This window comes from Pelobates fuscus, chromosome 5 (assembly GCF_036172605.1).
Source record: "Pelobates fuscus isolate aPelFus1 chromosome 5, aPelFus1.pri, whole genome shotgun sequence".
NCBI classification, from domain to species: Eukaryota; Metazoa; Chordata; class Amphibia; order Anura; family Pelobatidae; genus Pelobates; species Pelobates fuscus.
The window spans coordinates 318123190-318149950 of NC_086321.1; positions in this window are offsets into that span (position 1 = coordinate 318123190).

The following is a 26761-nucleotide window of genomic DNA, read 5'->3' on the forward strand; positions in this document are numbered from 1 at the left end:
TCCAACAGGGGGCATAGTTTATCCAACTCCATTAAACCTTTTGGAGGTCACCATTTCTTCAACCATTCTTCAACCATTAGTTAATATATAGAGTTAATTGTGCAGAACACTTTCGTTCCAGTAGGGTCTCTATTGCAGTGGGGGTTGTAACAATAAACCGTTTATTGTTGCCTATTGACTGGGGTCTGATGAATATGAAAGCCTGTTTTTTAAACATTGGAATTTACAACAATAATAGCATAAGGTTTGGTTCTTGGCACAGGGCATAGGAGAGTGGGATAAGGAGGGGTGTCACAGCACCTGTGGATGCTACCCCTTCCCTGACATGTGACACACTGCTTTGACTTGCATAATGTAATATCTAATGCACCCTTTTATGTTGTCCCCTGCTTGTGTGACTATTCTGACACATGGGTTGTTGCATCATTCATGCAACACCGTGGTTGTATGTTTTATAGCCTAAAAACAATATTAATAATACTGAGTTCAATATGTCCAAACATGAACCTTGAGCTGTTTGAGGAGGAACTACGAAGCCAGTTATTCTAAGTCACAGACAGGTCTTGTGAGGTGTTTCTGGAACAGAGGAGGTATAACAATTCCATATATGGAAAGAATATCTCAATACCAGGTGAACAACAAGAGGTGGTTTCTGAGTTTATTTATATAAATCTGTCTCTAAATTGGCAAATGTGAGATGGGAGGTTTGATCAAACTGGGATCTGTACAGTCACTACTACCCTTCATCCTGTATTTTCTTTGCAGCCGATTTGGAAACTTAAGATTACTGCAGCAGGTATAATTCTCCTAATGACATACACACAGGGGTCAAGTCCTGGGGCATAAAGTATGGGAACTCACCCAAGACCCCCCCCTCCCCCCCCCAAAAAAAAATTATAATATACACTCGTATGCATATATAAACGCGTGCGCACACACACACTGACAGGTGCACACACACACATACACTCACAGACACACACACACAGATACACTCACAGACACACACACTCACAGACACACACACATACACTCACAGAGAGTATCCATTTAGGGAACACTTTGGTAAAATATAAGTTTATTCTAACATTTCATGTAACCACTGTCACTCAGGTTAGGCTAATTGTTCCTATGCATCAATCTGTATCACATGTAAGACTGTAGACTATTTGCCTATTCAGAAATCCAGCACTGATGATATGGGGCTCATGCTTAGTAAAAAAAATATATATATAAGTGATAGATTATATTCCTGGTTAGGTTAACTCTGTTTTTCAATTGTTCCCAAGTCAATTTTGAAACCGTACTATTGAGTTGGGTAATAAAATTTCTCAACAGAACATTGAACTTTTTTCCATCTGAGACATAATAGACTGTACGAAATACCTTTATCGAAATACATTTTGTATATTTTTATCTATCAACTTGGTTTTACAGTGAACATTCTTTCAAGGTGACAATTTATTTAGGCATTTAGTCTATCTATACTAAATTGCCATTTGTTCTAATTTCGGACTCTGTATCTTTCTTAAATATTCATATATTTTAAGTATATTATATTCATAGGTGCTTGGTTTACCCGGCATTGTCATTACGGGCAGAGTCATAGCTACTTGTGATACAAAGTAATATAAGGATTTGCTACAGAGGATGGAATAGTAACCTTTTTCATTATACCAAGGACTATTTACTTGGGACAATCTATCATTTTAGTACTGAATTGTAATCCCATTGTGAGAGACACAGAATCTTTATATATTGCCAGTTTATGCTAATTTGAATTCTGGTTTATAATTTTGTTTATATGACTGTATGTCTGAAGCCATATATACTGCATTTCTTCTATATCATTGTTAGAAAGTTTCCATTTTCAAGCTCCTGGATACCTGCACCTTAGGGTGGTTTTCATTTTCTCTTTTATAGGATTAGGTGAAATCCTGCATTTCCAGTTTTGAGCACATCTACTTTAGATTGTTTTTATTCCCTCTCAGTCTGTCGCTTTCTTTTGGTAGCTTCAGAATCTTTTATTCATATATATTATATTATTCATATTTATTTTCATACAATGTTTAGTTTCTATGCGTGTCATCAAAAGCAAACTTAGATTGTGAAAGTTGTGAGATTTCTTGTGTCACTACAACCCCTTTATGTCTCTCTGCACCATTTGCTTCCTAATCACTTTAACCCTTGTCTTCTCTAACCCCTTTTACTCCCTTGTGTCCCCTTTCTCCGTGTATGTCTCTTAACCTTCTTTACATCTTACGTGCCCTTTAATCCCTCTTGTTTGCAATACCCCTTCCCTTTGTCTCATAAACTCCCCATTATGGGTCTCTGAACGCCTCTTTACCCCTAGCAATGAGAGTCTATTGAGCTTGAATGGCAAAACGCCATGCGGTGCCAATCAGCATCTCCTCATAGAGATGTATTGAATAAGTGCATCTCTATTGGGAGCATTCAGTGCCTCCGTGCAACGCAGGGAGAACCTGAAGGTTGGTGATGCACACAGTGTAGCACTGAGATAGGAAGCACCTCTAGTGACCATCTGAGTCACTGTCACTAGATGTGTTATTAGGCAGCAATGTAAACACTGCCTTTTTCTCTGAAAAGGGACAGACTATAGATACTAGAACCATCTCATTAAGCTGTAGTGATTCTGGTGACTATAGCGTCACTTTAAACTTTTATCTTTAAAAAAATTAGCAAAGGGGTTTCCACTCATGGCCTCCTAAACCGAGCAATAATCCAACAACCAAACCCCAGAGAAAGCTACTTACCCTGGCCCTACAGTACTACTGCTTTGAGTGGGGTTACTCTGAGAGTCCTCTTGCAGTCTTCAGATGGCTAGGCTGACAGGGGCTGTGTGTTGGCCCAAAGGCCTTGAGCGTCTAAGGGAGTGGAGAGGCAGACGATCTCCATTCCTGTATTGTGTGGCTGTTTGATGTCCCATTCCCCCCGCCCCCTTTGGACTGGTTTTGGTGATCCCGGTCCACATCTTGGAGGCTCCTGACCTGTGCTGAGGGTGCATGGCAAACTTCCAGGACAGCGGTGTCCTGCAGGCACACAAAATGGCGGTCGCCGCATATCCAGATCCAGATGAAGGGCACAGTGATGTCCTGAAACGCCTGGACCAAATCTTTGAAACCTTCTGGATCAAACTGAGAGCACACTTGAGACCCACAACACCACACAAAAATCGATTGATGCTCAGAGCCTGCAGATTGGGACCTTGCAGACAATGGATGAGGGCCCTTATGTGCAGGGCCGAGGGACGCAACGACAGTCAGAAGTCCATCTGGGGACTGATGGTTTGTGACTCCTCAGGACTCTGCAGGGTGATCCACCCATGCCCTAAACCACATTTGGTCTTGAAACAGTACAGCAGAACCTGGCAGAACCTGGCAGACCCCAATAGGTCAGCTCGACTCCTTTACCATTTACCTACCCTCAAGTAAATTCCAAGGTCTGACACCAGGGCACCCATGGCGAAACTTAAACCATGTGCGGAAGTTGAATTCATTGCTGAGCAATGGAACGCTACATCCCTGGCATATTGTTCCAACATGACACTCAAATGTATTACACGCTATATTTCTTATATGTGGGACTCAGAACTAGCTTGCCTATGGGGCTCCCTGGAGGGTCTTTCAATATTGGTTCATATATGTGCATTCAGCTTACTCATTTATTAATTTAAAGTTATATTATAGATACACTGGATATACTTGTCTACCCTTTTTTTGAAAATGTGCAGCATTCCTAACATGTCTTATTGCATTGCATACTTTTGCTTGCATTATATGATCTGACCGACATGTCATTATATGCATGTATAATATCTGCACACCAAAAATAAAGAATTTAAAAAAAATATGCAAAGATTTCAAAAATCAGTTTTTTTGCTTTGTCGTCATGGGGTACTCAGTGTAGAATTATGTCAAAATTTAAATTATAGCATAAGTCTACACTATAAAAAATATGGGGGAAAAAAAGGGGTTTAAATACTTTCTGAATGAACTGTATGTGGTGGATAGGAGGATGTTTAAAGGGTTGATCCAAGCAGGGGCGGACTGACAACTCACAGGGCCCTCGTCAATAGGAGATCAAGGGACCCCCTCCTGGTGCAAGGTATTTGTGCAGCTCTCACACAGATATTACGTTTGCGCTACCCAGCATGGCTGTGTAGATCAAGACTTCCACACCAGCAGGCCCCCCCAAACATGGCGAGATATACTTTAAGGGGTTAATTCAACGAAAAACAGTGTTTTAATAAAACATTGTTTTTGAATGGAGTAACCCTTACTAGCATGCCTTACACCCCTGCATTCAAAATAAAGAAATAAAGCAAATTTAATTACACCCTTCCTCTGTTTTTGTTAGTGACATCACAAGCAGCATCCCCCACATGTTCAACCATACAAGTATCCTCCAAACACGTGTTTGGAGGCTACTTGTGTGGTTGCGTGATTGAGATACTGCCTGTATGTCAACATGTTGAATTAAAATTAATTGTTTGTCTTGTTTTACCTATTGTACTGCGCTGCAGAATATGTTGGTGCTATATAAGTAATTGTAATAATTGCATTTGTGTGTGTATAAGGAGGCTGTATGCAGTATTGCCATGCTGGGGATGCCTGTTGTGATGTGTGTGTATAAGGAGGCTGTATGCAATATTGCCATGCTGGGGATGCTTATTGTGATCTGTGTGTAGGGAGGCTGCATGTGGTATTAAATGTGTGGGAATGTTGTTTTTGGGATTATATGCATACAGTGAGGTTCCTTGTGGGTGTGCGTGTGTGGATGGAGCAGTTTGCAGTGTTGTATGTGAGTGTAGAGGGCTGGTTGTGTTACAGAGTGTGTGGATAGGGGCTGTTGTAAATGTGTGGGATAGGGACCATATTAGGCATCTGGGGTATACTTGGGCTGTAGTGTGTGTTTGTATGGATACTAGAGGATCTACTGTGTGGGGGGGATACAGAGGCTGCAGTATGTGTATGGATAGTGGCTGCAGTGCATGAGCGGGGATATGGGCTGTCGTAGGTGCAGGGGGGCATAGGGACTGTAGTGGGAGCAGGGGGACAGAGGAACGGTAGTGTGCTCATGCGGGGGGGATAGTGGCTGTAGTGGGAGCAGGAGTGGTAGGGGGGGAATGGGGTGCTGAGAAGTTTAGGTGCTGTAGTGGGTCCAGTGAGGCATAGGGATGAGAAGGATGGGTGCTGTAGTGGGTGCAGGAAGGCATGGGGTGAGGTGGGTACAAGGAGAGATAGATGCTAAGGAGTGTGCAAGAAGGCATAGAGGCTGTAATAGGTACAGGGAGGGATATGAATGAGAGCGAAAGTGCTGTTGTGGGTGAAGGGGGCATGAGATCTGGGATAGTAAAGGTGGCATAGGGGCTCAAATGGGTAAAGGGGGCATCAGGGCTGTGGTGGGTGAAGGGGGGCATAGTGACTGGGATGGCTGAAGAGGGGCATATGGTCTGGGTTGGGTATAGTGGGCACAGAAGCTTAACCCCTTAAGACCGCAGCCAAATGTACAAGTTGTGAACGAAACAAAATGTAAACAAAACCTGGCATTTGCGCTATATGTCTGTCCAACCGTAATTCACCTCTTTCATATTAAATGCACCCCCCCTTATTATATATAATTTTATTCAGGGGAAACAGGGCTTTCATTTAATATCAAATATTTAGCTATGAAACATAATTTAATATGAAAAAATGGGAGAAAATAAGATTTTTTTTATTTTTTTAGTTCTACATGACATTTTAACTGTCAATGTCATAATACTGTTTGCTTTTACTGCAATAAAATACACATATTTGTATTCAGCAAAGTCTCACGTGTAAAACAGTACCCCCTATGTGCAGGTTTTATTGTGTTTTGGGAAGTTATAGGGTCAAATATAGCGTGTTACATTTGAAATTGAAATTCGCCAGATTGGTTACATTGCCTTTGAGACTGTATAGTAGCCCAGGAAATAAATTTACACCCATAATGGCATACCATTTGCAATAGTAGACGACCCAAGGTATTGCAAATGGGGTATGTCCAGTCTTTTTAGTAGCCATTTGGTCACAAACACTGGCCAAAGTTAGTATTTGTTTGTGTGTGAAAAATGCAAAAAAAACGCCAATTTTGGCCAGTGTTTGTGACTAAGTGGCTACTAAAAAGACTGGACATACCCCATTTGCAATACCTTGGGTTGTCTACTATTGCAAATAGTATGCCATCATAGGGGTAATTTTCATTCTTGGGCTACCATAGGGTCATAAAGGCAACGTAAGCAATCTGGCGAATTTTAAAGTGAAAAAAATGAAACACAAGCCTTATATTTGACGCTGTAATTTTTGAAAACACCATAAAACCTGTACATGAGGGGTATTGTTGTACTCGGGAGACTTCGCTGAACACAAATATTTGTGTTTCAAAACAGTAAAAAGTATTGCAGCATTAATATCGTCCGTGTAAGTGCTGTTTGTGCGTGAAAAATGCAAAAAACTTCACTTTTACTGGCGATATCATCGTTGTAATACATTTTACTGTTTTGAAACACTAATATTTGTGTTCAGCGAAGTCTCCCGAGTAAAACAGTACCCCCCATGTACAGGTTTTATGGTGTCTTGGAAAGTTATAGAGTTAAATATAGTGATAGCAAATTAAATTCCCTATACTTTCGGCATGGGTTGTCAGGCAGGTCCCGCTAATTGTAATTAATTAGGATACCTAATTATGTAAAATTATGTAAAATTATTACATAAATATATGTGTAGAATTAATATATGTATATATATATATACATATGTGTATATATACGTATATATATATATATATAATTTTTAAAAAATATTTTTATTTATATATAGGTATATATATAGTGATATATACGTATATATTTATGTATATAGATATATATATTATTTTGTTCTACGTGTATTTTGATATAAATATATATATATATATATTAATATCACAATACAGTTAGAACGAAATAAAACACATCTATATATTTTTTAATATTTTATTTTTAATTGTTTTTTTATTTTATTTTTTTACGTATTTACATATTTTTTTTATATTATTTATAAATATATATATAACAATAATTATATATATATTTAATCAGTATCAGTCTACGTGTAATTTGATATTAATATATATATATATATATATATAATTATATATATATTAATATTAAAATACACCTAGACAGTGTATGTGTGTGTGTGTGTGTGTATATGTGTATATATATACTTAGATCATATATATATATATGATCTAAGTATATATATTTTTTTACACTTATTTAACTTATTTTATTTGATTTTCAGCCAGCAGGGGGACTAACTGTCATTACAGTTAGTCCCCCTGCTGGCATTGCTGCAGCCAGCTATCCCAGCCATGTGATTGTGAGGTCCTCGCAAGGACCTCACTCTCACATGACCGGGGGGGACCGGAGGAGGAAGATCTGCCGCGGGGGGGCTCCCTGGGAGTCCCCCCAACCGCGATCGCCGGCGTGGGATCTCGTTGTGTCCCCCAGCTCCTCCATGTGTCTCATTCCCCTCAACCCCTCCATTCCATGTCTCATTTCTTCCCCAAGCCGATCCATGAGTCTCATTCCTCCCAATCCCTCCGTGTGTCTCATTTTCTCCCCCTAGCCCCTCCATTTATTCCCTCTCCACCACGTGTTTCATTCCTCCCCACCCCTCCATGTGTCTCATTTCCTTTGCAGGGCCAGCTCCATCCATGTAGCGTGGATGAGCCGCAGCTTCTGTTTCCTCATACCGCCCTGACTGCTTTGCTGTGCACTCCCCTCCTGCCAGTCACCTACAGACTGCACCCACTGGGGTGGTGAGCCATAAGGCGGCCTCCAGTGCTGGTAGCGCCGGTCGTGTATGCATAACTGTGTGCATCTGACTGTAGGTCTGTTTACATATGACTTTGCAAAACTATGCACCTGCATTCACACATGGGCCTACATACATATGTTTTATCTCAAGTAAATACCCATGGCACACAGCCAAAAAAACATCAGTCAATATACCCAGTACAAATATCACACGCAGCCAAACCACAGGGTGTTAAATGCCTGATATTGTATATACAGAGTATTTATGCAGTAGATATTTAGACTAAGGCAGCTGTATTTGCATAGTAACTATTTTTGTCTGAGGGAAATGGAACACACATCCTGTTATTTAATACATTGTCAACTGTTGGGATTTTCTATGTCATCTAAACTAAAATTCCTCGGTAAGTTCTTCATTCTTATGAATGTTTTTTTTATCATTTTTATCCATTGCTGCCAAACACTTTTGTTGGGTTTATACAAGCTATTTTAAATAGACAACATTAAAAAAATTGGCACATATAAAAAAAATATATATTAATTTGTTTCCATTTACATTGTACTGTATATAATGAAATACAAATAGGACAGGGATCCAGCTTGTATCACTAAAACATAAACATAAAATGCAACATAGTGTAATATTGTTATAGCCTTATTAATCTGGAGACCAGGAAGTTCACACACTCCAAAGTTTTGAAAAGGGAGCAAAACGTGTAGAACCATTTTTTATTATGTATATTTTTTTAATATGCCAAAAAATTGATCTTTTTCTACATCCAACCATTTGGAGTGTGTGAACTTCCTGGTTTCCAGATTGGAGCTACTACCAACAGCAGAACATACCCCCCTAACCATAGGGGAGGCACCCTGAAGGCTTACTTTTTACAACTAATCTGTGAGTGTAACCTTAAAGCGTTGGGCGATTAATAATAACAATATAACAATATTACGCTATGTTGCATTTTATGTTTATGTTTTAGTGATACAAGCTGGTTCCCTGTCCTATTTGCACATCATTATATCTTGTATATGGTTACCATTATTGGGAGGTACCTTGAGGGAAGCAAGTATCCAATAAGTTAAGTTTATTTTTGTCTATCCACGGGTGATCAGGTGGAAGCTGTATATTGCACTGCATTGTACTGTAGTTTAAATAATAGTTTTCTTTTCCATAAGCACATCTACAAAAAGGGAGTGTTGGGTGCGGGGCCTGGCCGCTGGTGGGATCAGACGCGTTCTGTCTGATCTCCTGCTCCGGGGCTGGAAAATCGGCGAAAACCGCTAGCAATAGCTCGCCCAGCACAACGAAACGGCAACCAAACTGACCCCCATCTGCAAAGATACATGGGGACACCCGCCAAGACCACCAGCACTGTCCCGACAAGAGCCTGGGGCGCATGGGAGTTTGAGCCGGGACGAGACGGCAGCTCTCCCGAGTCTCCGGCCGGTGCCTGGCCTCCCCCCCCCCTCTGGACCGGGGGGGTTATCCCGGTCTGCACGGGCAACCAGAGGTGCAGCAAGCGGGCATGCAAACAAATACCCTGCCGCAGACCATAGGGCATTCCTCATCAAGATGGCCGCCGCACGCCAGCCATGTGCGCGACCTTCCCGCAAGCGGAGCGAGGGAGAAGCCTTCCAACACCACAGCCGGCCCCAGTGCTGTGTCGGCTGACCACCACCAAAGGTACAACCACAGTTGATGAGCATAGATAAAGGGGGCATCAAAAGAGCAAGACCCTACAGGCTAACCCCTATAACACTAAGCCACAACGACCACCGAATCCCAGACGCCGCTGGGCCCGCAAACACTGACCTGGGGGGCCGAACAAGTTTACCACTCACCCAGCACACAGCCAGAAATAGCCCTCCTCAAAAGTCTGGACCAGAGACACAGCAGCTACTGCCGCACACTACCAAGACAGCGGAGGGGGATACCACTGCACCACCTGTGAAGGAGAAGAGCTTACCAAACCAGAGTGAGATGACACCCCGGAATCCCTATGGAAAGAGCCTTATCTTTAGTCTGGACTTTCTAACATATATACTTATACCACCCCATAGGCAAATAGGATAGTACATGCTATGCTGTCCCTCTTTGTCACTCCTCTAATTTTTCACTCTCTAACTTGCCCGTGTTGATGACTAAACAAGCGAGAACCCAAGCAATTTTATCATTGGCATAAGTAGAAACGCATACTCCTCTTAGACAAGCAATGCCGAAATCGTGTTGCACACTTAAGCATAACTAAACAAATGTTTTAGCCTAGTAAGCCTAATGCGAACCACCAATGTTCCCCAGTCTGACCTTTTCATGTTATTAAAAATGTGCCGTTTATCAGCCACGCATTGTAAAACTACGAAAACGCTTGCAACTGCTGTCGTGGCGTTGCACGCTTGTTGTTAATGCATGCACAACTAAAAATAAAGAATTAAAAAAAAAAAAAAAGGGAGTGTTGATAGTCTTGCTTAAACTAGAAATAAGCTGCAGATGTGGATGGGGAAGAGGTTATTGCTTAATTTATTTTAATCAGTGGCAATCCATAAATTAAACATGACCACAGCTAATCTGAAATTCATCTTGATTTCCTGTAGCTCAACTGAAACTTAGATCAGTAAAACAGGTTTCAGATTTCTAAAGACTTGTTCTATGAGTATTAGCAAATTAACTCATGCAGTAAGTTTCTTGAATATAAATTCCACTTATAAAGTGCCAAGTTGTACAACATCAACTATGTAGCAAACACAGCCTCGTTCCTCAGGGCATGAGGTTAACAAGTGATGATTAGACCAGTTTGGACTAAGGTGGTTGATCTTGGTGGTGGTTGTTTCGATCAGTGGCGTACATACCGGGGTCGCAGGGGTCGCGGCTGCGACCGGGCCCGGCCCACCAGGGGGCCCGGCCGCCCTGCGACCCCGGTATGTATGTCACTGGGCTAGCCTCTTCTCCTGGGGGGCCCAAGAGCCGGCCACCTCAGGGCCCCCCGAGGCTGGCCCTGCTGTCACCCGGCTGGCCGGTCCTGCAGGCGCGCGAGGGAGCACTGTCTCCTAGGTGCTTCCTCTTCAGCTCCCTCGCGCACCGCACTGATACCGGAGCCGGAAGATGACTTCATCTTCCGGCTCCGGTATCAGTGCGGCGCGCGAGGGAGCTGAAGAGGAAGCACACAGGAGACAGTGCTCCCTCGCGCGCCCGCAGGACCGGCCAGCCTGACTGCTCGCCGGGTGACCGGCCCCCCAGGAGCCCAGCAGCACCACTGGACCCCAGGGAATCCCCTCAGCTCTCCCACAGGTAAGGAGGGGGGGATTTAAAAACAAATGTGTTTGTGAGTGTTAGTGTATGTTAGTGTTAGTGAGTGTGTGTGCATGTTAGTGTGTGTTTGTGAGTGTATGTTAGTGTGTGTGAGTGTATGTTAGTGAGTGTGTTAGTGTGTGTGAGTGTGTGTTAGTGTGTGTTTGTGAGTGTGACTGTATGTTAGTGTGTGTGAGTGTATGTTAGTGTGTGTGTGAGTGTGTGTGAGTGTGTGTGAGTGTGTGTTAGTGAGTGTGTTAGTGTGTGTGAGTGTATGTTAGTGTGTGTTTGTGAGTGTGAGTGTATGTTTGTGAGTGTGAGTGTGTGTGAGTGTATGTTAGTGTGTGTTTGTATGTTAGTGTGTGTTTGTGAGTGTTAGGCTGTGTGAGTGTGTTAGTGTGTGTGAGTGTGTTAGAGTGTGTTATAGTGTGAGTGTGTTAGTGTGTGTTTGTGAGTGAGTGTGTGTTAGTGTTAGATTGTGTGTGTTAGTGTGTGTGTTAGTGTGTTAGTCTTAGAGTGTGTGTGTGAGTGTATGTTAATGTGTGTGTGTGTGTTAGAGTGTGTGTTAGTGTGTGTGTCTGTTACTGAGTATGTTTGTGTGCATCTGTTAGTGAGTGTGTATGTATGTCTGTCACTGAGTGTGTGTCTGTCAGTAAATGTGTGCGTCTGTTCATGAGAGTGTGTGTGTCTTAAGCACTTACCTTTCTCCAGCGCCGGACTCCCTTGGCGCTGGGAATCTCTCCGCCCCGATCCGCCTCTCAGCTCCGAATGCGCATGCGTGGCAAGAGCCACGCGCGCATTCAAACCGCCCATAGGAAAGCATTATTCAATGCTTTCCTATGGACGTTCAGCGTCTTCTCACTGTGATTTTCACAGTGAGAATCGCAGAAAATCCTCTAGCGGCTGTCAATGAGACAGCCGCTAGAGGCTGGATTAACCCTCAGTGAAACATAGCCGTTTCTCTGAAACGGCTATGTTTTCAGCTGCAGGGTTAAAACTAGAGACCTGGCACCCAGACCACTTAATTGAGCTGATGTGATCTGGGTGTCTGTAGTGGTCCTTTAAGTGTATGTGTTTATGCATGCACTGGCGTACATACCGCGGTCACACAGGTCGCAGCCCTGCGACCCGGTGCCCGCCGCCATGTGTTGCGGCCCCAGCCCGCACAGAGTAAGCGCGCGGGGGGGCCCACGGATCAGTTTTCGCACCGGGGCCCCATGGGTTGTGTGTACGCCACTGGTTTCGATGGAGGAACTGATGTTTCTAAGTAAGCTGGAAGCTGTAAATAAGCATTCAATACAGGCAGGGACCTAGGTGTGGATTGTCTACCCCTCCAATATATACAACTTTAGAAGTATCCTAGTCCCTCAACTAAGAACCTGGTTGCTTTTACTCTGTCCCATATCAGGTACTGTACAAAACAAAATGATCTTTGTCTTCTCTGATTTATTTATTTATCCTCTCCCTTGAGCTTCGAAGCAAAATAGAGACACAACTCTTTGTTTATGCAGATGTCTTTTGTCATGCAATCACGGGTAACATTTTCCAATAATACACAAACTTTTAATGAGCAGAGGGTTATTTACATTTGCCTTTATTGGAACAAATTCAAGTTTCTTTTTTGGTGAATCCTGATACAATATATTAGTTTTTGTTTTTTTTTAATCTATTGCTCTTTTTTTTTTTTTTTTTTTTAAAGCCTTAAAGGGACTCTCTAGTGCCAGTAAAATATCCCTTCAATGGGCAGAAGTGGTCTGGGTGCCTGGAGTGTCCCTTTAACCGCCATTTTTGTAATTGTACAATTTTTGGATTTATGAATTTTTCCACCATATTTTTTTTTCCAGTCAATATGAATTTGATAATCGTCTGAAGTAAAATATTGAAAACTGTCAAAATTTACACAGTGGTATATAAATATCCCCCTCTGTGTTAATTTCCCACTGTAGAAACAGCTTGACTCTGCGAGCAATTTTATTTCAATTGGTGTAGTAAGCAACCGACATATTTAAGTATATACATTCTTTCAACTCCATCAGTGACATATAATTTAGTTATGATTGGTAAAAATGTACAACACTCATTATTTAGAAAGCATAGAAAAAAATAAATAAAAAAAAAGTAGGAAGGGTATTTTTATATATCAAACCAAGTGTTAAACAAATAGTATGTGATGATAAAGGTGAGGATATAAAAGCCCTTATGGGTAGAAATTTGCATATGAGTTCATCAAAACTAGGAACATGTTACAAGCAATTAAACATTGATTCTGATGGGGAAGAGTAACTGCTATCTCAAATTAATATCTCAAATAAATAAGGCTTAAAAATGGTAATTTGTTAATCATTGAAGATTTTAATTATTCAGACAGTGACTGGGCAAACGGGGTACAGTTAAGAGAAACAGGTGTTTAAACCTGTTAAATAATACTCTCACGTCTCAAATAGTAGAAGCACCAACTAGAATAGACGCTTGTCTGGATCTTGTTAAAACTAATAAAGTTGGACCTATTTTCAAATATTCAGGTTAGGCAGCAACTGGAAAATAGTGACCATAATGTGATATTGTTGGAGATCAACAACAAAAAAATAACAAACATAGAAAGGAAAATAAAATACAAATTTATTTGAGCTTGACAAAAACACTTAATCGTGAAAAGGCTAATATCATAATGATGAAGTCATATTTTAAAACTAATTGACTATTCAGGAAATATTCACTCGTTAAAGCACAGAGGATAAATATGAGGTCTTTAAACAAATTCTACAAAAGTAAATTTTTTTTCAATGCATACCATTGGAAACAAATCTAAAAGAAGGAGATTCAAACCAATGTGGTTTAGTAAAAGCATCAGTCAAAGAACCATACAAGAAAAGGGCATTCAAAATATAAAAATGAAATGGGTCAAAGCATTCTGTAACAAATATAAATATGCCAACAGTGCTTGCAAAAGGGGGATTAGATAGGCTAAACTAGAAAATTATCTGATTAAAGATCATAGCCAAAGAGAGCAAAACCAATCCCAAAATGTTTTAAGAACGTTAATATTAAAAAGGTTAAGAGTTAAAGTGTTGGTAAACTGGAATCTAAGATTGATGTGTTAAAGGAGGATCAGGACAAAGCCGAAATCTGAAGTATTTGTGATGTAGAATTATTTAAAAATCTTTATTGCACCTGTATTGAATTATTGTACTAACTCCATTTTAATCTCACATAACCTCACATTATGACAGACCCTCCATTTTGTCTACATTACATGACAGAATTTTATAACATGACAGGAGGCTTCGTATTTGCTTTAGTCTCTCTTTACTAGAACTCCACAGCAGCACAGAAAACAACCAATCAGAAAAAAGTTAGGTACTATAAAACTCCCTTCCCATTGCATCATTTCCTCTTTCTTTGCTGCTCTGCATCAGTACAGGTCAGAGTACCACTGCCTCATGCTTCTAGTGGGTGGCTTTGGGATTTAGTGTGATTTATTTATGATTGTTATGAACTATGCTTGGTTGTGAGATTTATGTGCCTTTCTGGCTCTTTTATTTTCTTTGGGGAATGTTTCCTTTACATTACTGATAGTTTTTCATGTGTTTATTTATACAGATTACTGGTAGTTTGCTATGTGTTTATTTATACAGATTACTGGTAGTTTGCCATGTGTTTAGTTATACAGATTACTGGTAGTTTGCCATGTGTTTATTTATACAGATTACTGGTAGTTTGCTATGCGTTTATTTATACAGATTACTGGTAGTTTGCCATGTGTTTAGTTATACAGATTACTGGTAGTTTGCCATGTGATTAGTTATACAGATTACTGGTAGTTTGCCATGTGTTTATTTATACAGATTACTGATAGTTTGCTATGTGTTTATTTATACAGATTACTGGTAGTTTGCCATGTGTTTATTTATACAGATTACTGGTAGTTTGCCATGTGTTTAGTTATACAGATTACTGATAGTTTGCCATGTGTTTATTTATACAGATTACTGGTAGTTTGCCATGTGTTTATTTATACAGATTACTGACAGTTTGCCATGTGTTTATTTATACAGATTACTGACAGTTTGCCATGTGTTTATTTATACAGATTACTTGTAGTTTACCATGTGTTAATTTATACAGATTACTGGTAGTTTGCCATGTGTTTAGTTATACAGATTACTGGTAGTTTGCCATGTGTTTATTTATACAGATTACTGGTAGTTTGCCATGTGTTTATTTATACAGATTACTGGTAGTTTGCCATGTGTTTATTTATACAGATTACTGGTAGTTTGCCATGTGTTTAGTTATACAGATTACTGGTAGTTTGCCATGTGTTTATTTATACAGATTACTGGTAGTTTGCCATGTGTTTATTTATACAGATTACTGGTAGTTTACCATGTGTTTATTTATACAGATTACTGATAGTTTGCCAGGTGTTTATTTATACAGATTACTGATAGTTTGCCAGGTGTTTATTTATACAGATTACTGGTAGTTTGCCATGTGTTTAGTTATACAGATTACTGGTAGTTTGCCATGTGTTTAGTTATACAGATTACTGGTAGTTTGCCATGTGTTTATTTATACAGATTACTGGTAGTTTGCCATGTGTTTATTTATACAGATTACTGGTAGTTTGCCATGTGTTTATTTATACAGATTACTGGTAGTTTGCCATGTGTTTAGTTATACAGATTACTGGTAGTTTGCCATGTGTTTAGTTATACAGATTGCTGGTAGTTTGCCATGTGTTTAGTTATACAGATTACTGGTAGTTTGCCATGTGTTTAGTTATACAGATTACTGGTAGTTTGCCATGTGTTTAGTTATACAGATTACTGGTAGTTTGCCATGTGTTTAGTTATACAGATTACTGGTAGTTTGCCATGTGTTTATTTACACAGATTACTGGTAGTTTGCCATGTGTTTATTTATAGTTTTCTGTTAGCTTTCCATGTGTAAATGTCACAGATTTCTGTGAGTTTCCATATGTATATTTATATCACAGACTACTGTGGGTTCTATGGCTATGTATATGTATACATCACTGATTACTGTGAGTTCTCAGATTCCTGTGAGTTCTAGGCCAGTGTATATATATATATCACAGATTACTGTGGGTTCTATGACTATGTATATATCACAGATTTCTGTGAGTTCTATGTCAGTGTATATAGCAGGGCTTGCTGTGAGTCTTAATGCTATAGATATCACGGATTGCTGTGAGTTTCACTGACGGTAGATGTCAGTCCTGTCTATGCCGATACTATTCTATCTTATCAGGCTTCTTGGGAAGATTCATTGAGTTGAAGAGACCATGAGTACTATACCCTTCAGGCGGTACGATGATGATGATGACCTACAATAAAGATAAGATATATCATACAGATCTGTATGTACATGTGCATTACAATTTGCACTTTAAAGAAGGTATTGCTCAGCAGAGCTTGATTTTATGGACACTATATCACTGGAACATATCCAGCTTAAACCCAATATAACGGGTTTTACCTCTATGTTGCCTGCTGGGCACTTAGGGACCGCCAGTCCCGGTTACGGTTTATTCACACAGTAGTACGCTGTCTAAGATTAGTGTCTAAGGGTCCTAGGTCACAGGATACCCGGAGGATTTACAGACATTTAGGGGACTATGCCAAACTCAGAGGTCCCCATTACTCATTTAATATGAAACCCAGGATTGGCCTGCTATGTCTGTGCCCCATTGATTGGATTGCTATGTCTGTGCCCCATTGATTGGCCTGCTATGTCTGTGCCCCATTGATTGGCCTGCTATGTCTGTGCCCATTAGAACGGCCTGCTATGTCTGTGCCCATTAGAACGGCCTGCTACGTCTGTGCCCATTAGAACGGCCTGCTATGTCTGTGCCCATTAAAACGGCCTGCTATGTCTGTGCCCATTAAAACGGCCTGCTATGTCTGTGCCCCATTTATTGGCTTACTATGTCGGTGCCTATTTGAAGGGCCTGCTATGTCCGTGCCTATTTGCTTGGCCAACTATTCTGTGTCCATTCATTTGGCCTGCTGGGCCTGTGCCCTTCTGACGGGCCTGCTCTATTGGAGCCGAACCCCTTTTGGCCGCAGGCCTGGGGGAATATCACTGAGGAAAAACCAGTGCCCACCAGTGACATGGAAATAGGCAGGTGTCCAGACAAGTACCATTGCCATACTATCCAAGAGGACACCAATGTACGGCCATCTGAATATGGTGGGAAGGGTGAAAGCCCTAAACCTCATGCCTGAAGGGCAGGGTTTCGTATGAAGACCCAGGACACATCCACGGTTTACTCCAAACCGGCGACGGCACATCTCCAAGGAGAACTTCGCGCAGGCAAGGACCGGTACTCAGACACCTACAGGAGAAAGCGGTGTTTTTCCTTGTCTTTAACATCTACTGCGTATCTGCCTCCCGGAATCCTTATAGGTGTCGGTAGTTTTTTCCCGCGTTAGGTTAGCTCCTGGCCCTGTCCAGTGGGGCTTACTTTTATTGCCTTCCGGCCTGCTATTTGCCTTCTATCTGAGATAGAATTGGTGTATTTACTCTTATCTACGTTAATTGTTGCTTTTTTGTTCTTTCATGACTTCGTTTTCCTTTTCGCTCGGGTCGTCGAGAGGCCTGACTTGACCTCCTCCGACCTCCCGGGCACTCGTGGATTGCGGAGAACGTCTCCAGCTTTCCTCAGACTACCAACGGTCTTCCTGGACCCCGCGCGCGCGCATGGGATCCGGATAGTCGCTTGATAGTTTTCCATCGTTGTTTCCGAAGATTGCCCTCAGCCTTATGCTGACATTAATAAGTGGTGTGCCCTGCAGTTGGTCACCCTGAGTCTCTAGGGACTCTAGTTTGGATCACAGGAGGGTGCGGCCCTCCATCACCTCGATCCGAGTATATTTATTTTCAGAAACAGAGGGCGAACCCCTCTCATATACAGCCCCTCCCTCGACCTCAACCAGATACTGGGCTGGATACAGAGGACAGGTTTGGAGGACACATTCTCATAGAGAGAACCGGTCACGGATGTAGACTCTGCTGTTGGTTTTTAATGGGTGCGGCCCGCTCAGGCTAGAAGCCGGGTGCTATCACGGTATGCGATCACATTAGTAGAGAGCGCGGCTCTCTCATACACTCGACGCTCTACAGTACCGGCCATTTGTTCATCACACAGGCTTGTTCCTGTGCAAGACATTGATGACTACATAGAGAGGCGTCCCTCCTGCATTCAATTAGAGCTGACGTCCATGCTACTGATTTCGTTATAGAGGTCTGCCTGGTCATGCAAGATATACATACTTAGACTGGATCCCTCTATTATATCTACTGTAATGGATCTACTGGATCCGGACCGCTGTAACACACGTGAGAAATACTCACAGAGGTATAACGGGGGGAGACTCCCACTTATTTACACACACTCCCGGAGATGGTACGGCTAACGGATGGACCTCCGGTATTACGAGAGTGCAGGTTTTGGTATATTCTGCACCATATAATACAGAGAATTGCTTTCTGTTTTGGATATCCAGACCATTACGAACAAACTGCGCAGACAGTTTCTCCCATGTCAAGATATCAGGAGATACTGAGACCTTCATGGAGCAAACGGGCACTGCCTTGCTCGGATAACAAGATTAAGGAAAGCTTATTACCCGGTCTGAAGGTAAACCGTACGTATGGATCACATGGTAAGACCGGAAACCCCGGTTGTCTTGACTTCCCCGGTCATTAAGATCTTGGGATAAGATGGCAGGACTGCCCCGTCTCCTCGGAGCGCATACCTGGTGAACAGGGTTCGGAGATGGTGGACCCTCCATCTATACTCTATTTATCCCTCACGGGAGCCATTTTGTTGGATTCTTGCTAACCTACTTTTTAACTACCATCGAGGAGACCTACAAGACTTTATAGAGGTACCTGGTGTGCCCCTACTCCTACACAAACATCTTTCACTCTTAGACGAGGACAAATCCGCATGGAAATCTGCGCTCCAGTTTGCACTTCCCATCCCTTTGAATATTTCTGGGATTCACTATTTCCTGAATAGTCGACCACCGTTCCTCTACACAAGTTCAGTTCGGAACCCTGAATGGACGTCCTTTTGGAGTCTTTTCTCTACCACATCCGAGGATTACACAGTCCATTTGGAATATTGGAATCACTTAGGATACGGATAGTCTGACCACACTCTTGCCTGCATTATAAATTTATTCTCGGATGAGACATCTCACCGGATAGGCCAGGAGGGAACGAAAGATCCTACTCGGTTCTATTGCGACTTGGTGGTGGACTTGGGCGCATCCCTTAAGAGTGGAGGTCTACCTGCAAGGCCACATTGCCGGGTGCCCCTGGCACGATCGATGGAGCAACCTTATACATCAAGAGTTGTGACATGGTGGCAGTGTCTTATCGGGGCCCTAAGTCCGCAAATGACCTTCGACATTCTATAACTGCAGGGAAATGGCTAATAGGTCAGTTTGCCAGCTCATGGACCAGCTGGTAGGTAACAGGTCGCGACCCCACGTACATTGGATCTATCAGCGGAGGATGTTTTTTCCGTTTTTGGGATACTTCATCAACTGGCATCTCCATCGGTTGCTGTATTGTCATCTATCGCAGTTGGAAAGTCCATTTGGGTTTGCTCGGGTAGCTCAGAGAATGGGTACCAGCGAAACAAACAGCGTGGAATTTGTTGACTGAGCGTTAAAACAGCAAATACGAAGCCTCCTGTCATGTTATAAAATTGTAGATTATGCTAGCTTTAGTGTACCTATAATCTTAATTTTATTAATGACAGGAGGCGAGTATTTCCCACCCGTTCTTATCCCTCCCTTTAATTTTATAGTTTGGATTAATCAGGTACGTATACAACTCTGCTTGTTGTTTCTGCTTCCTTATGTCTGTTTTTCATAAGTAGGGTTGGGATATCTACATATTAAGGTCATTTTGTTTGCTACATCGGGTATCTACAAGTTTATTCAAAATACATTTCATTGGATAATCAACCTGTTCGATTCTGTTTTTCTCTCGTTTCAGTTTCCAGTCCTTCAGCGCTATCTGGTGTGGCACTTCGTCGTGGATGGTAGACATTGACTTATTTATTTTCAGTCCATCAACGCTATCTGGTTGACAGTTCTTCTCAGACGTTGGACATTGCTGTATTCTTCTTATCTGGACTTCGTTGCTTCCCATTATTTTTTCTGCCTTTGTTCTGTTTTGTCGCAGCTTGAAAGAGGAAATGATGCAATGGGAAGGGGGTTTTATAGTACCTAACTTTTTTCTGATTGGTTGTTTTCTGTGCTGCTGTGGAGTTCTAGTAAAGAGAGAATAAAGCAAATACTCGCCTCCTGTCATTAATAAAATTAAGATTATAGGTACACTAAAGCTAGCATAATCTACAATTTCCTAACAGCATTTAGTATAATGAATAGAGACTGTATTTTCTATAAAGACATGACTAACCCCGGAATTGCTGAATCTCCTGTAATTTGCAACATAGTATAATCTGAAGGCCATGAGAACACTGTACTAATGAAATGTTCTATTCATAAAAAGAACCCTGAGCCTGATCACGAGTCTGACATCACTAACTACCCAAAATGGCTAGCCGCCAGATTCCCCCTCCCATCGAGTAAAGACGACATCCCATGATGGGAGGGTGCCCCACTAGTCACTCAAATCCCTGAGCCAATTAATAATATTGATGGGTGGACATTGACATAGCCACTTAACATTTAATCCAATTAATGATGTTTATTTGTTATTATCTGATATTCAATGATGATGTCATTTTGGTCTTATAAGGGCCTGCAAGCCTGTTTTTTGCCCAGATGCCATTACATTTTCTGAAGTGCTTTTAACCTGAACTCCATGTGTCAGTGTGAACTTACTTCTGCGTATACGCAATTTAATCATCTCAGATTTGGACAGGAACAGATAGTCATTTAAACATATTTGTTTATTTCTAAATTAATCTACATCAATTTGGCGCATCCATCGTGGGGCTTGGGTTATGACCTATCTGGCAGCCGTCCAAGAAGACCTGGGTAGGTGAATCCCAGGGGAAAGATGGAGATTGATCACCTCTAAATACATGGTGGAGACTGACTGCAGCAGCCCGGTATGTTTCTTTCCCCTTTGGGATTTATCTATTCAAGTGTCTGTGACTGCTGCCAAGAGGACATCAAAGACAGGTAATATCTTGCCCAGAGAGCCTATACCTTATTTGTTAATACTTTTTACCTGCATTTTTGACTATCTGTTGCCTGGGTGTGTTTATATTGGTCTGTCTTTAGCTTAAGTGCCCGGGTAGAGTGTTTATCTGTGTACCCCTTTTGGGATAAAGGGGGGTGGACCTGTGGTAGTTTGCCTGGGGGTCCTCTGTTTGTCTGTTTACCCCTTTTGGGATAAAGGGGGGTGGACCTGTGGTAGTTTGCCTGGGGTCCTCTGTTTGTCTGTTTACCCCTTTTGGGATAAAGGGGGGTGGACCTGGGGGTGTTTGCCTGGGGTCCTCTGTTTGCCTGTTTACTCCTTTTAGGAACCACGTGGCTGTGGTTGTAAGGAAAAAGGGGGGTGGACCTGTGGAAGTTTTTCTGGGGGTCTTCTTTGCCTGTTTACCTCTTTTAGGAGCCTCGTGGCTGTGGCTGTAAGGAAAAAGAGGGTGTTGGATCTGTGGAGATTGTGTAGACTCATAGTTTCCTGGGGGTCCTTCTGGTGTCACTTTGATAGCCTAGCTAGCCTCATTGTGCACATAACTCTGCTTGCAGAGAGGTGGTACCCTCCAGCTTCGAGCGCTGAGGCTGGTGGAATTCCAATTTTATTTGTGGCGGGCGGATTCAAGCAGGTATTGCTTGTCTCCAGCACCACGTAGTAGTGAGACTTACGGGTGGGTCCGTAGGGGCGCTACGGGAGTGAGGATAGAGGTGGCCACACTTAGTGGACTGCTGTAACGAGGGAGGCTATACAGGATTCGGGTCGGAGATGGTTGCTGTTTCCTGTGGCCGCTGGTAGTGAAACTTACGAAAGTTGTTCTCCGAGCGGGGACACTACGAGGTTGAGGGAGGTGACTTTGGTCACACGAGTAAAGGAAAGGGATTACTGTTGATTTTATTTGAACTGTGATGCATGCACTGTATTTCAATTGTATTGTTGTTTTTGTTTAAATTGGGAGTCATTCAAACTCCTGTGTCTGTCTCTAAAATTCCACTTTACTTTTTACCTTTTCTATACTTCCTGTGTTATATACACTATCCTCTCCTATTTCTCTTGTGAGAGAAGTGATTGGTCACACACTTCTCACCCCGCTCCAATCCGTGGCTACCACCTCGGGTACACGGAATTAGTGACTAGTCTGCGTTTTGGGAAGATGCACTTGGAGGGACCCACCCTTTCAGGTGGCAACCGACCATTGTAGACACTCTGTTTAAAACCTTTTTCCTCTATATCTGGGACGCCTTTTATAGGGGGAATGGAACAGGGATTAGAAAAGCCCAATAAAGGGCTGGCTAGCGCGTGTGATCTAGTTGAAGATAGAGATTGCTAAGGTGTGTAAGATTGCTGTGCCTTCATGTGGTAGATTGCAGCCAGAGAGCTGGCGCAGATTGTTAACAGAGAAGAAAGCAAGCCTACAGATAATGCTGGTACAGAGTAGCAAGAGCTATTCAGCAGGAAGGTTGGGTTGAGGAAGAACTAGATCACAAAGGGTTAAGAATGTATGTATATTATAATAATTGTGTTACTGGGAAGCTCTCCCAGCCAGAGCCCTGTCATGGCGTCCAGGAGGTGACCACTCCCATAATCCCGTCAGTAATGACCGAAATGTAACTGACCACGGTCACCATCCCCATCCAATCTTAAATGCTGTGGGGTTTTTGTATTTTGTGTTAGCCATTACCCTGGTAGAGGGTGGGTTTTTTTTTATTGAGTTTCACTGAGAGTATTACTAAATGTTGTGTTTTTGTGTCTCTTTGCTTGCAATAACTGTAACGTAACTGTCCTTCCAGTGCTGACATGGTTAAATCTGGTGCCTGTCTCTCCTCTCTTGCTCCCCCCCCCCCTCCCTTTCCTGCTTCTGTTCTCTGTGTGCGGAGGTTCGGGAGGGGGGTTGCATGCTGGCAATTCAGATTTGTTTCTTCCGTAGAGTTATTCAGAAAATGCTGAGTTGGCAACGGAAGTTTTTGCTAGAAAATATTCTAATTGTGTATTTTGCTACTTACATAGGAGTGATGTGTCGTATAGGAGGTTTCTAGGGTTTGTGTGTTGTTGTTGTTGTTGCCATTTGTGTGACGCCAGCAGGTTCCGTGGCGTTGTATATGTATTTGGACGTGTTGGGTGATTGATAGCTGGTGAATGATGGGGGAGATTCCATGAGTTTAATTGGCACCATGTTATTTCAAAGCTTCACGGGCTGTTAAATGTATAATGTTTTCATTTGTCTTATTTAATCCGTCAAGTCTGTCCACAGTTTGGTATTTCATTTTGCCGAACAGGATGTTGCTTCTCTGATTTATTTTATTAGGCTATAACTATAACCGGGCTAAGTGTAAAGCTGAAATGCCCTAAAAGAAAATGGCCCCTAGAACAAAAGAAGGTTGTCCTTAAGTGCCCTCACTCTGCCCTTAGTGAGGTCATATCCGCTCATATATCGTGTCAATTCTGGCCATCCATGGCTGACGAGATCTACTCCTACCACGCTCATCCTATCCTAAGACATGCTGTCTTCCTTAATTCCCACATATTATGAACAAGAAAGTTACAATTACTAAAATAATCCTGCTATTAGTTTCCCTATATCAGGAAAGTGTCTGTGACAAGTGATGGTTAATATGTAGATAGAATATATATATGTATCGATTCACGTGTAAGTAACAAGTGTGTTTTAACTTTGTGTAAAAAAAATTTATAACATGCTGGAAGAGGGGTTATCTTAAAGAACATTTACTAAAAGAAGTTTCTAATAAACAAAGATTTCTTGAACAAATGGTGATACAATTAAGGATTGGTCTAAAAAAAAAATGTTTTGATCTAATTGAAAAGGAACCAGTTAACATTATAAGCATAACTATAAACAAATGGATAAGGTGGAAGTGTGTTCTAATCTGTCTTTATTGGATAGTATTTGCCTCCAAGTTTAAAGACTGACTAACATAATTTTTGTTGTAAGCCCAGATATTTTATTATTGCATATGCATAGGAATTGAGACTTTGGGCATTATAGTGTATTGATTCTAGATCTGTTACTAGCAGCAAGTGCTTAGCCTTATGCCTATCCCACGCATGCTTAAACACTTCTACTGAGTTAACCTCTACCACTACAGTTGGAAGGCTATTCCATGCATCCACTACCCTCTCAGTAATGTAATACTTCCTGATATTATTTTTAAACCTTTGTCCCTCTATTTTTGAGACTATGTCCTCTTGTTATGGTAGTTTTCCTTCTTTTAAATATAGTCTCCACTTTTACTGTGTTGTTTCCCTTTATGTATTTAAAATGCTTTTCTCATATTTCCCCTGTCTCGTCTTTTCACCAAGCTATACCTGTTAAGATCCTTTAACCTTTCCTGGTGAATTTTATCCTGCAATCCATGAACCAGTTTAGTAGCCCTTCTTTGAACTCTCTCTAAGGTATCCATATCCTTCTGAAGATATGGTCTCCAGTACTGTATCCAGTACTCTAAGTGAGGTCTCACCAGTGTTCTGTACAATGGCATGAGCATTTCCCTCTTCCTACTGCTAATACCTCTCCCTATGCAACCAAGCACTCTGCTAGCATTTCCTGCTGCTCTATTACATTGTACATTGTCATTAACAGCCAGAAACTGGAAAACAAGAAATGTGAATTAATGTATAGCTATTTATAAGCTCAACAAAATCTCCATTATCTTTTTCATTTATTTTGCAGAAGACAATGTTATTTGTCTATTTTGTATGTTTTAAAAATACATTATCAGTGAAGAAGTAGAATAAATTTTATCCCATTTGCGAGACATAAAATTGTGATAATGTATATTTGTGATATAAGTAGGAATTACATTTTGAGATGTTAGATATAAATTAATGAAATAAAGAACGAGAGTCAGGGATAGCGTCTGTCTCCACGGGCACAAGTCTGGTGTGGGAGAAGTGGTGGGCTAGCCACTGCGGGGCACCCACGGAGTGAAACGTTCGAGGCCTGTGCAGACAAGATGAGCATGTTAGCCTTTTATTATTTTTCTCTAGGGAAAGCATAGGGCCAGTTAATAGTTGTTGTACATGGGCTATTTGCAGCCTCCATTGCATTTCTACCTAGTCTTGATTTCTGATGTATCCTCCATTGCTACATCACCTGTCTGCTCCCTTACCTGCCCACCCCCGCTTACTCCTTCCACCGATCCCTCCCCTTCATCTACAGTCCCCCACTTTCTCCTCCTACTCCTCCCTCTACTCCACCTTCTCCTCCTCCTACTCCTTCTTCCTGCTCTTACTCCTCCCTCCTTTTTCTACTCCTCCCTCTACCCCACTTTCTCCTCCTACTCCTCCCTCTACTCCACCTTCTCCTCTCTCCTCCTACTTCTCCTCTACTCCTCCTCCTACTCCTCCCTCTACTCCACCTTCTCCTCCTCCTACTCCTTCTTCCTGCTCTTACTCCTCCCTCCTCTTTCTACTCCTCCCTCTACCCCACTTTCTCCTCCTACTCCTCCCTCTACTCCACCTTCTCCTCTCTCCTCCTACTTCTCCTCTACTCCTCCTCCTACTCCTCCCTCTACTCCACCTTCTCCTCCTCCCTCTACTCCACCTTCTCCTCCTCCTACTCCTTCTTCCTGCTCTTACTCCTCCCTCCTCTTTCTACTCCTCCCTCTACTCCACTTTCTCCTCCTACTCCTCCCTCTACTCCACTTTCTCCTCCTACTCCTCCCTCCTACTCCACCTTCTCCTCTTCCTACTTCCCCTGTCCTTCCTACTCTACCTTCTTCCCCTCTCGCTCTATCCACTACTCATTCCTCCATCTCCCCACTACCATATCTATATCCTTTAAATGTTTCCTCCCTTCTTATTCCTTACCAATTTCCTCCGCTCATAGACAACTCTGCCTCTACCTGACAATATTATATTTTGAAGAAAAGTTGCTCTGGCCACTCTTCCGCCACTTCCCAGGGGGGAATACCACACTAACGAAAAATTATTCAGACTGGTGGAGGTGCACTTCATCATGAAAGAACTGTTTTGGGCACTCTCAAGGAAATAGTGCGGTCCTGACCCAGATTCCCATGGAAGTAAGACACCTGTATCATCACTGGGAGGTGGCTGTTCCTCATGTTTTTTCTTCACTAAGTCCCCAGAAATCTCATGAAAGGAACCTGACTCATTAGAACAAAACATGAAACACTAACAATCAATTTACAACTCTCTACAGATGGGGGTCAGCAAGAGAACTGTAAATAGAAAGACAAATACCCCCCAACCTCACACAGAAATAGGTGAGGAAACCTCTTCTACTGCTCCTCATGGTTGCTTTGAACAGATGAAAGAAGAAACAAGACACCTCTCAACAGAGCATGCAGTAGCTTTACCAGATCCTGACTCCACTCTGTTTGCGGATAAAGAGGAAAGGTACCATACTGGATTTGCTGTTGCTACAGAAGATCAGG